Source organism: Berghia stephanieae, chromosome 4 (assembly GCF_034508935.2).
Source record: "Berghia stephanieae isolate SIO BIC M18660-M18661 chromosome 4, UCSD_Bste_1.3, whole genome shotgun sequence".
NCBI lineage: Eukaryota > Metazoa > Mollusca > Gastropoda > Nudibranchia > Aeolidiidae > Berghia > Berghia stephanieae.
Genome location: NC_088363.1, coordinates 32,709,608 through 32,719,607, shown reverse-complemented (window position 1 = coordinate 32,719,607; position 10,000 = coordinate 32,709,608). Strand labels below are relative to the sequence as shown.

The following is a 10,000-nucleotide window of genomic DNA, read 5'->3' as shown; positions in this document are numbered from 1 at the left end:
TTTGATATTTTTGTTGGTATTTTAATTTTGTCCTTAAGAGAAATAGAGGCAAAGAAAGAATAAGAATAAGAATAAGAAAAAGAAGAAGAAGAAGAAGAAGAAGAAGAAGAAGAAGAAGAAGAAGAAGAAGAAGAAGAAGAGAAGAAGAAGAAGAAGAAGAAGAAGAAGAAGAAGAAGAAGAAGAAGAAGAAGAAGAAGAAGAAGAAGAAAAACAAGAACAATAATAATAATAATAATAATAATAATAATAATAATAATAATAATAATAATAATAATAATAATAATAATAATAATAATAATAATAATAATAATAATAATAATAATTAATATTGTTCTTCAGAGCCAATTTATGATAATTTTTTTGTATCATTAAACTAAATATCTTTTGAAAAGGACGATAGTCTCTGGCGAAGTACTTTCGGCCAGAGCCAACATACTCAGCTACCCCTAAGTACTTGGTGGAGAGTGATCAGAAAAACAAGTTGACTGCGCCCAGGTCAACGAAATGTCCCTATGACATAGAATTAAAAACATTCGTCTTTGTTGAACTCATGTAAATTAATATTAACCCCCCCCCCCCTCCCCCACGAAAAAAAAAAACAACAAAAAACCCGCAAGAAGATTGACATTTTGACCATCGCTGTTATAGAGCAGTAAAGTTAGGTGCCCAAACGTAAACAAAGGTCGAGAAGCACGTGGCAAACCACATGTTCCTGTCTTGACAGCTCACGTTCCAATGTAAATAATAGAAAAAAATAACCTTTAAAATTTGGCTGTTAGGTGGCAAAAGAAACACATATTCATAAATACTCGATCATGCATCAAATAATGTCTAGATATGGATATTTTATGGAACAAAAGGTAAAATTTTCTAAAATTTATCAAAAGTTACAGTCTATCTATTTTTAGACCAGAGCAAATTATTGCGCTGGTGTGAACAAAACGAGAATTATTCGGAGCCTGATTTTCATAATAATTTAGCCTTATATTATTATTTCTGCAACTGTTAGATTTTATGTAAACATATTTTCAATACTGAAAGTGTATTGCCTACAACTCAAACTACAAAATTGGGAGACCTATATTGTGCGTAAATTGTTCCGGTCCCTAACGGAAATCACTAGCAACTTGTTATTGTTTACGTTAGGGGCACCTAACTTACTGCTCTATATTATTTCGAGTACATTATGATCATAGATTGAACGATAGTACTTCATTATCCTGTCGCAGACGCGTGTTAAGAGACTTGTCCAGTCAATCAAGCGTTATACAACACCACTCCACCCGACTCCCGACATAGCAATGATGGTTGTTGCTGTTCGCGACCAAAATTACAGCTGTCGCCACTACGATACCCGTGTTTGGCCGATTCGATACCCGATTTCAATACTACTCGTTTCAGTCCCTCGTACACGGAACTGCCCGCTACCGCTCTCCCCGCTCTCCGCCACCGTCACTGCCCCTCTCACCCCGTTTGGTCAATGCAAAACATGTAACGAGAAAGACATGAATTAAAGTTTGGAATCAAAATTCCACTCATCTCCTATTATAATTCACCTGTTCAGATCTTTACAAACACCTTTACTGACTTAGTATAAACAATACATACCGTAAATATTTATTTTCAACACGTTTGTTTATTCTTTTTAGGACTGTATAATTATTAATCAATGATCATTCTGGAGGAGTTTTGTTCCGTTAATACATTCCAGGTGAGTTTATATTTTCATTATAATTCGCCTTGACTTTTGCCTCAAGCGATGTTTTATCACAATCAAGTTTGTTAAAATACCAAGCACTCATTTATTTTTATGTGCTCCCAAAACACATGTATAATATAAGGCACTACTTGCATCCTTTGTGGCGAACTAGCAATATCCTTATTTATACATTACAACATTTGACCCTGGGAAACTATTCATAACTTACATTGACTTGAAATAGAAGTAAATTACGCTTGCAAATCCAGGTCGACTGAGACACTGAGATATATAGATATCTAGACTGATATATAGATTGTGGATTGGTAGATTAAGAGAGAGAGAGAGAGAGAGAGAGAGAGAGAGAGAGAGAGAGAGAGAGAGAGAGAGAGAGTGTGAGTTTATGTGTGTAGTGAAAGAGAGAGATAAGAAAGAAAAGAGAGAGAGAGGAGAGAGAGAGAGAGAGAGAGAGAGAGAGAGAGAGAGAGAGAGAGAGAGAGAGTTCACACAGTACAGGTCGTTTATGTCCTTTTCACTCTCGTCTCTTTATATGGTGTACCATTCGTTGCTTATAGACAGGTACTCATTAAAACCTATAATATTATGCGAGTTCACATCAACTGGATCATAGTTTTGCGATGCTGTGACCATTGACCATGCTCAACATCGCTTGGCTTCGTCAGAAGGCGAGACACGCTAGAGAGCGCAGAGCAATCAACATAACGCAATCATTTTTATGGCATTTAATTTGTAAAGTGATTTCTGTAAAATTGTCGTAATCTGGAAAAGCACATATAAAATGTTGGCCAGAAAACCTTTTCCTTCAAATATCGATCGATTAAAATGACATTCATCTTGGAAAAAACTCTCAAAACTGGGACTTCGCGAACTCCCGGGTTTGAGAGTTTTAACACTCTCCTTACCAACTACAGGAAAATCGTCACATTCGTTACGACGCAACCAACAGCTTTCTCATCTGATTATTCTTGTTTCTCATAAACTTTGAAGAAAATGTGTTTAATATTATAGTCATAAAAACGTGACGCTGTACTGTAGAGCTCATTTTGTCGAACAATATTATGCATAGAATGTACTTGTTAATCTTCTGTTTGAGTAAGAAAAATATATTTTTGTGTTTGGTGGATGTGAAGTTTTGGGGAAAATCTGAAACTGGCCGGTAAGGAGAGGGTTAATCAAGATAAATGTCATTTTTATTGATAGATATTAAATTGAAGGACGAGTTTTCTAACCAAAATTTTAGATATGTGTTTTTTCCAGAGTACGCCAAAACCTAACATATCAGTTTTGATTCAAACTGTTTACTTCATAAAACGAAACATTAAGATATCCCTCTCTCTCTCTCTCTCTCTCTCTCTCTCTCTCTCTCTCTCTCTCTCTCTCTCTCTCTCTCTCTCTCTCTCTCTCTCTCTCTCTCTCTCTCTCTCTCTCTCTCTCTCTCTCTCTCCTTCTAACACTTGTCAAAAAGTTTTCATCACGAGACTTTATTTTTGACAAGTTGTCTCAATAATTTCACTTCCCCGTGAACGGCAGTAGTAGTAGGGGAACGTTTTCGGGGTCGAGATGGTCAAATTATGATTGAGACAACTTGTCAAATATGAAGTCTCATGTGGAATACTTTTTGGCAATTGTTTGTGTGTGTGTGTGTGTGTGTGTGTGTGTGTGTGTGTGTGTGTGGCGGGGGAGGGTATCACAATAAATCGTTATATTATGGAGTAAACACTTTAATTCTAAAATGACGAAAGTGGATATTGTGATATATCAATTATACCACTAAAACTCGTTTATGGGCCCCGCTGTTGGGTTCTCATTCTTTATTTTTTTAGGAAGTAAGAAACTTAGTAAATATTGCTCACTTTGCGACTCTGCACTCCCGTTAATTTGGTCTTTTTGACATAGGATGAATTATGGAAACTTCATATTAGGGTGAATTATGGAAACTTCATATTAGGGTGAAGTATGCGAAATTATCATATTTGGATGAATTATGGGAATTAATTGTATTTGGATGGTTTATGGGAATTTATTATATATTGGGATGAATGATGGGAATTAAATACTTATTTAATTATTTTTAAAATTTATCTACATATTTGTCTATTTTGCATTATATTAGGATTAAAATAAAATCAAAAGTGGTACAATATTATGGCTCTTTGATGAAATGATGCGACAATGTAAATCGCAAGGACCATGAAACCAATCTTTAAATATGCGCTTTGTATTTGCATATTATACCTTTGAAAATGGAATTTTTAGGACACATTATCAGCCACCCTGGTTTGGAAGTACTCGCTTTGACTGGAAAGATGAATGGAAAAAGAATAAGAGGAAGACAAAGAATAACTTATTTGAAAGGGATAAGAACTTGGACAGATGAAGCTGAGAAAGTGCGCTGCTTTAATAGAATGCAAGAGATAATCACTTGCGAAATGACCCCGAATCTGCTTCAGATATGGAACTACATGATGATGATTATACTTTGAAAATTTTTTGTTAAACATAAATCTGTGTATATATCACTACTCGTCCCCAGCACATCTAACTTCTAAAAAGAAAATCAGTTCTTCAGATTCCTATAGATAATATGCGCTTGGCTAAGAAGCTCACAACATTGCCATCCGGAAATATAACTTACCAACACACAAAACTATGTGTAATCATGAACTTTTATAGTCTGGATAATACAGTTTAAGTGAGAATTACTCATAAACGTGGGTTGCAAAAAAACAAACAAAAAACAAAAAAAAAAACCCCAATAACAAACACCAGAGTGGCGTCAACTTCATTCTATCTATACGTAGGTATGGAGCAGGAGTATATACCGGTTTCGAAAGGGGTTTGTGGTCTTGTGGTATGACACTCGCTTTCGGATCGGAAGGTCCTGGGTGCGAGCCTCGCTCGGCGCATAGTTGAGTCCTTGAAGAAGGCTCTTTACTCACATTCGCTCACCGTCCGAAAAAAATAATAATTGTAATATCGCCTAACAGGCGTCATGTTCCGTCCTACATGTTAAGTGTTGCTGTCCGCCAGGGACACCTTGTAAAGCGCTTTGAGCACGTTTAGTGGATATTGCGCGATATAAAAGCTCGTTTTTCTTCAAATTTTATTTTGAAAGCGTTAAGTGAACAGTTGGCATTGGCTCTTACCGACATTTACATAATGTTCAAAATTCTGATAACCCAAATTGTCACGCTCTCATTGATATAAATAGTACTGTGAAATCAAGGCAAAAAATTGTCCATTACAACAATGTTAAAACGAGTCTATAATAGACACATAGATAACCACGCCTCTCGGATAGTCGTCATAATGTAAACAATGGCAGTGATTGGTTAACATAGCAAACTACACATGTTTTACTATCGATAATAAAGTGTCTACGTTAAATACCACTGTTCTACCACTTGATCAATAGAACCAAAAAAGGAAACTGTGTAAAGTTAATAGTGTATAATATGATCGAGAAAATCGTGTGATAACTAGTTACACATTTGGTGGTATAAAAACCACAACAATGAACAGAGAGAGGTCGATTTCATTCACGTTACTGTTAATAAACAAACAACTATGTTTGTCCGAGCACGTGTGAAGGTGTGTCACAAATTCCATGTTTTGATTTGTCCAAAATCTACTGGTTAATATTTGTTTTCAAACGCCAGACATGTAATCATAATATTATGTCCTTAGAATGTCAACGGGGGTTGATACAGTTTGGATAGGACAATAAGCCATCGCAAAGTACTTTCCGCCTGATTTAAATAAAGGACCCGGACACTGCTGGGTGCAAAGGTGATTAGTAAAACGGGCACAAAATACAAAAAAGAAACAAAAAAACCTCGCAACTCCCCCCCCCCTCAATAACCCCTTAAATATACACTAAAACCTCAACCATTCACCCCCCCCCCCCAAATATTAGATAACAAAAAAAAAAAAAAAACCCACCAAAAAACAATAACAAAACAAACCCCCCAAAAAACAAACAAAAAACAAAAAACGGAAAAAAACTAACAAAACAAGCATAGCTCCAAACAAACAAAAAATCAGACAAAAAAAAAAAACATCAAAACACACGCTAAAAACAACAAAGAAAAAAAAAAAAAAACAAAACCCAACAACACAACAAACAAAACAATACAAAACAAAACAAAACATCTCCCCAACAAAATAATGTGACTGCATCATGAATTGATAGCTATCCCTTTGCATTTGAGGCATATGCTCTAACCCGACATGCCAAAACATCCATGTTTTTGTTTATTCGTCTTTACAACGCCACTACCACATTATCTCGTTCGTCTGTAGTGTTTCACTCACCCTCTTTTGTTGATAAAGGGGTTACCCGAAACGTCCATTTTATCTGTTTTCGTATATTAAATTGAAGCTTACATTCAATTTCACATTGTTATTTCTTTTGAGTATTTCCATTAGAACAATGAGCCCAAAACAATTTGGCTTATAGGACCTGCTAATAAGTATAAGTCGACTTAACTCCAATGATCAGTGCGGCTATATTGTCTTGTGGTATGACACTCGCTTTCGGATCGGAAGGTCATGAGTTCGAGCCTCGCTCGTCGCATAGTTGAGTCCTTGTAAAAGCCATTTTACTCACATTCTCTCAACGTACTCAGGTGTAAAATGAGTACCTGGTTGTAAACACCATTGTCTCTGTCGGAAAAAAAATGTAATATCGCCTAACAGGCGTCATGTCTCGTTCTATATATTATTACGTGTCGCTGTTGGTCAGGGACCCTTTGTAAAGCGCATTGAGCACGTTTAGTGACTATTGCTCTGTATAAAAGCTCACGTGTTTTTAAAGCTCAAGAAGATGAAATACGGAGTGTAAATAAATAGCAGGAGTTGTATTCGCGTGTGTCAATTATTTTGCTCAAAATATACTTAAGCCTTTATATAAATAAATCATATAGACTAGTTCGGTTTGTATACAATAATATTTCCTATTTTCTTTCTATTAAAAAAATATTAATATTGCCCAATTATTTGTGATATTCATAATTAAGGCGGAAGAACAGACAAACAAATCCGTCCTATCTAAAATAGCTTGTTGGTTTATCATTAGGCAATCAGAGTGTTTTTAGGTGCTAGAGTTGTGAACGGAAACATCTGGAAAAACTTCACAAAAACACGCAATCAAATACAATATTGATATTTTGATCATGGCGAATTATAAATGAAATGAGTTAGTCTGGAGTGGTGTGTCATTAATAAATTTGTCAGATTATTTTATTAGGCCTTTCTAACACAGAAGAAGAAATTAAACTAAAAACATCATATTTATCTTATTCTCAATAAGTCTATAATATCGAGCTTTTTTGAGATTTCATATAGCTCAATATCCACTGAATGTGCTCAAAGCGCTTTACAAGGGCCCCCAGGACAACAGCAACACTTAACGTGTAGGACGGGACGTGACGCCTGTTAACAACGTTGTTGACAACGCCACTACCACATTATCTCATTCCTCTGTTGTGTTTCATTCATCCTGTTTTGTTGATAAAGTGGAAACCCGAAACGTCCATTTTATCTGTTTTCGTATATTAAATTGAAGCTTACATTCAATTTCACATTGTTATTTATTCAGAAATAATCACGAAGTGGGCTGTCTAAAAATAATGACAAAGAGCTAAGGGACGTCAATTTTATTCCTTCTATATTATTTCTCCTCAGTAAATCAAAGAAACTTAATCTGGGTCTTATAATCTGGGCTGTAAATTCAATTTACAGGTTATTGTTAAACAATTCTACTATATGTTTTTTTTTTCTTTGGCACCTTACCCTTATAATTACAAACTCAATGCGTATAACCGTTACGTAACACCAGTCACTCAAACATATAGTCACTCAAACATAATATAGTCACTCAAACATATAGTCACTCAAACATAATATAGTCACTCAAACATACAGCATAAAACAAAGCTATATAATTATAATTATACAGTATTATATAATATATATATATATATATATATATATATATATATATATATATATATATATATATATATATATATATATATATATATAAAGGAACGTTTTAGATGTTTTTAAAAAGAAAAAGAATTCTGCATCATTAAAAAAATAGAAAAAAAAATTGAGCTTTATATAGTGCAATATCCACTAAATGTGCTCAAAGCGCTTTACAAGGGGTCTCTGGTCAACAGCAACATTTAACATGTAGGACGGGACATGACGCATGTTAGGCGATATTACAATTTTTCGGACAAAGACAACGCTGTTAACGGCCAGGTACTCATTTTACACCTGAGGACGGTGAGAGAATGTGAGTAAAGATCCTTTTCCAAGGACTCAACTATCGCCGAGCGCGAGGCTCGAACTCAGGACTTTCCGATCCAAAAGCGAGTGTCATACCACTAGACCACATAGCCGAACCATTACTGCCTTTCATATAATATCTTGGAAGGCAGTTCCAGAGAAGGGGTGTCGTATAGATAGTATGAAGTTGACGTCACTCAGTCCTTTGTTATTGCTTTTTGCCATCCGCGTTTATGAGTAATTTTCATTAAACTGTATTAACCAGACTATAAACGTTCAAGGTTACACATAGTTTTGTGTGTTGATCCGTTATACTTCTGGATGGCAATGATGTGAGCTTCTTAGCCAAGGGCATACTATCTATATTCAACATGGAACTCTACCGTGTTGAAACGATAATATGTCGCAATTTACCATTCTGACCATTTAGTCACCGAAGAGGTGATGGAAAAGTCGAATAGGCCTAGTGTTGATATGAGTGGCCTCTTGTTAGTTATAATTAACAAGTCCCTGCATGGATTACTATGCTGCTATGCTCTGAAAAAAAAAGTATTTAAATTTTGGCCATAAAACTCGTCCTTCAAATATCGATCGATTAAAATGACTCTCATCTTGGCAACAACTCCCAAACCTGGGACTTCTCGGAAGTCCCAGGTTTGAGAGTTGTTGCCAAGATAAGAGTCATTTTAATCGATCGATCTTTGAAGGATGAGTTTCATGGCCAAATTTTAAAATACCTATTTTTTGGGGGTCTTTGTTTCCTCAGAGTACGGCAGTATTAAGAATAATCCGATCGGTGTGTATCAGACATGCCCACTAAACGAAAATGTCGCAGAACTACGGATTTTTCGGCTCCAAACTGACAATTATTTAAAGATCTTTAGTTCAATAAACTTTTTGAAAACAACGTTTAGTTGCCTAAGCTAGTATAGAAAGGAGCGAAAAGCATTATTTTAACATATGGAGTACAAATAGGTACTTTAAATGAAAGTAGTTTCAGTGTCTAATATGTGCGGCTATAATATGGTCTTGTGGTATGACACTCTCTTTCGGATCGGAATGTCCTGGGTTCGAACCTCGCTGGGCGCTTCGTTGAGGCCTTGGGGAGGGCGCGTTGGGAAAAAGTTTGTCATTTCAAACACTGGAATTCAAGGATCTAATTATTCCAGCCCTCCAATGACCTTGTCTATATCATTTCTAATCAAAATGTATTTCAAAAAATAATATCTGGTTCCTGAATTTACAGATTTTATATTTTTTGAACCATCATTGATTGTTGTCGGGATATCATTACGCATCAAAATCTATTTTTAGTAAAACCGGATGCGGCTATGCGGTCTTGTGGTATGACACTCGTTTTCGGATCGGAAGGTCCTGGGTTCGACCCTCGCTAGCGCATAGTTGAGTCCTTGGAAAAGGCTCTTTACTCACTCTCTCTCACTGTACTCAGGAGTAAAATGAGTACCTGGCCGTTAACAGCGTTGTCTTTGTCCGAAAAATTGTAATATCGCCTAACAGGCGGCATGTCCGTCCTACATGTAAAATGTTGCTGTTGCAGGGACCCCTTGTAAAGGGCTTTGAGCACAATTAGTGGATATTGCGCTATATAAAGCTCAATTAAAAAAAAATGCCGAAGAAAAGAAAAGCATCTTGAACTGCTACTTTAAAAAAAATAAAAAACAAGAGATAATAGGGATGTCTCGTAATTTTTTTTGCTATTAAGTTATAGTCAAATCGGGTATATAGAAAGGGGTATACTATATATATATATATATATATATATATATATATATATATATATATATATATATATATTGAATCGTGTTGCATACAAATATGGTACGAATAGTGCTCGACATGTAACAATGGAGCGAATTATTATTGTAATATTTACCACGATGTTGGAGTCAGTCTACATCGATGTTTCAGGCCTTTCAGCCATCGTCAGGACTGTAACACACAGTGTAACTGTGTGTTACAGTCCT

The 10,000-nt window shown here is 35.6% G+C and overlaps 1 protein-coding gene across 1 annotated transcript in view; it reads left to right on the top strand.

The window, feature by feature from the left end:
- The first annotated feature begins 1,470 nt into the window (after positions 1–1,470).
- Positions 1,471–10,000, top strand: part of LOC144970436 (guanylate cyclase soluble subunit alpha-2-like) — a 201,999-nt gene continuing 193,469 nt past the window's right edge. Inside the window, exon 1 of the mRNA XM_078910071.1 lies at positions 1,471–1,712. The gene's annotated coding sequence lies outside the window, so the exon portion shown is untranslated. The remainder of the gene's footprint in view (positions 1,713–10,000) is intronic.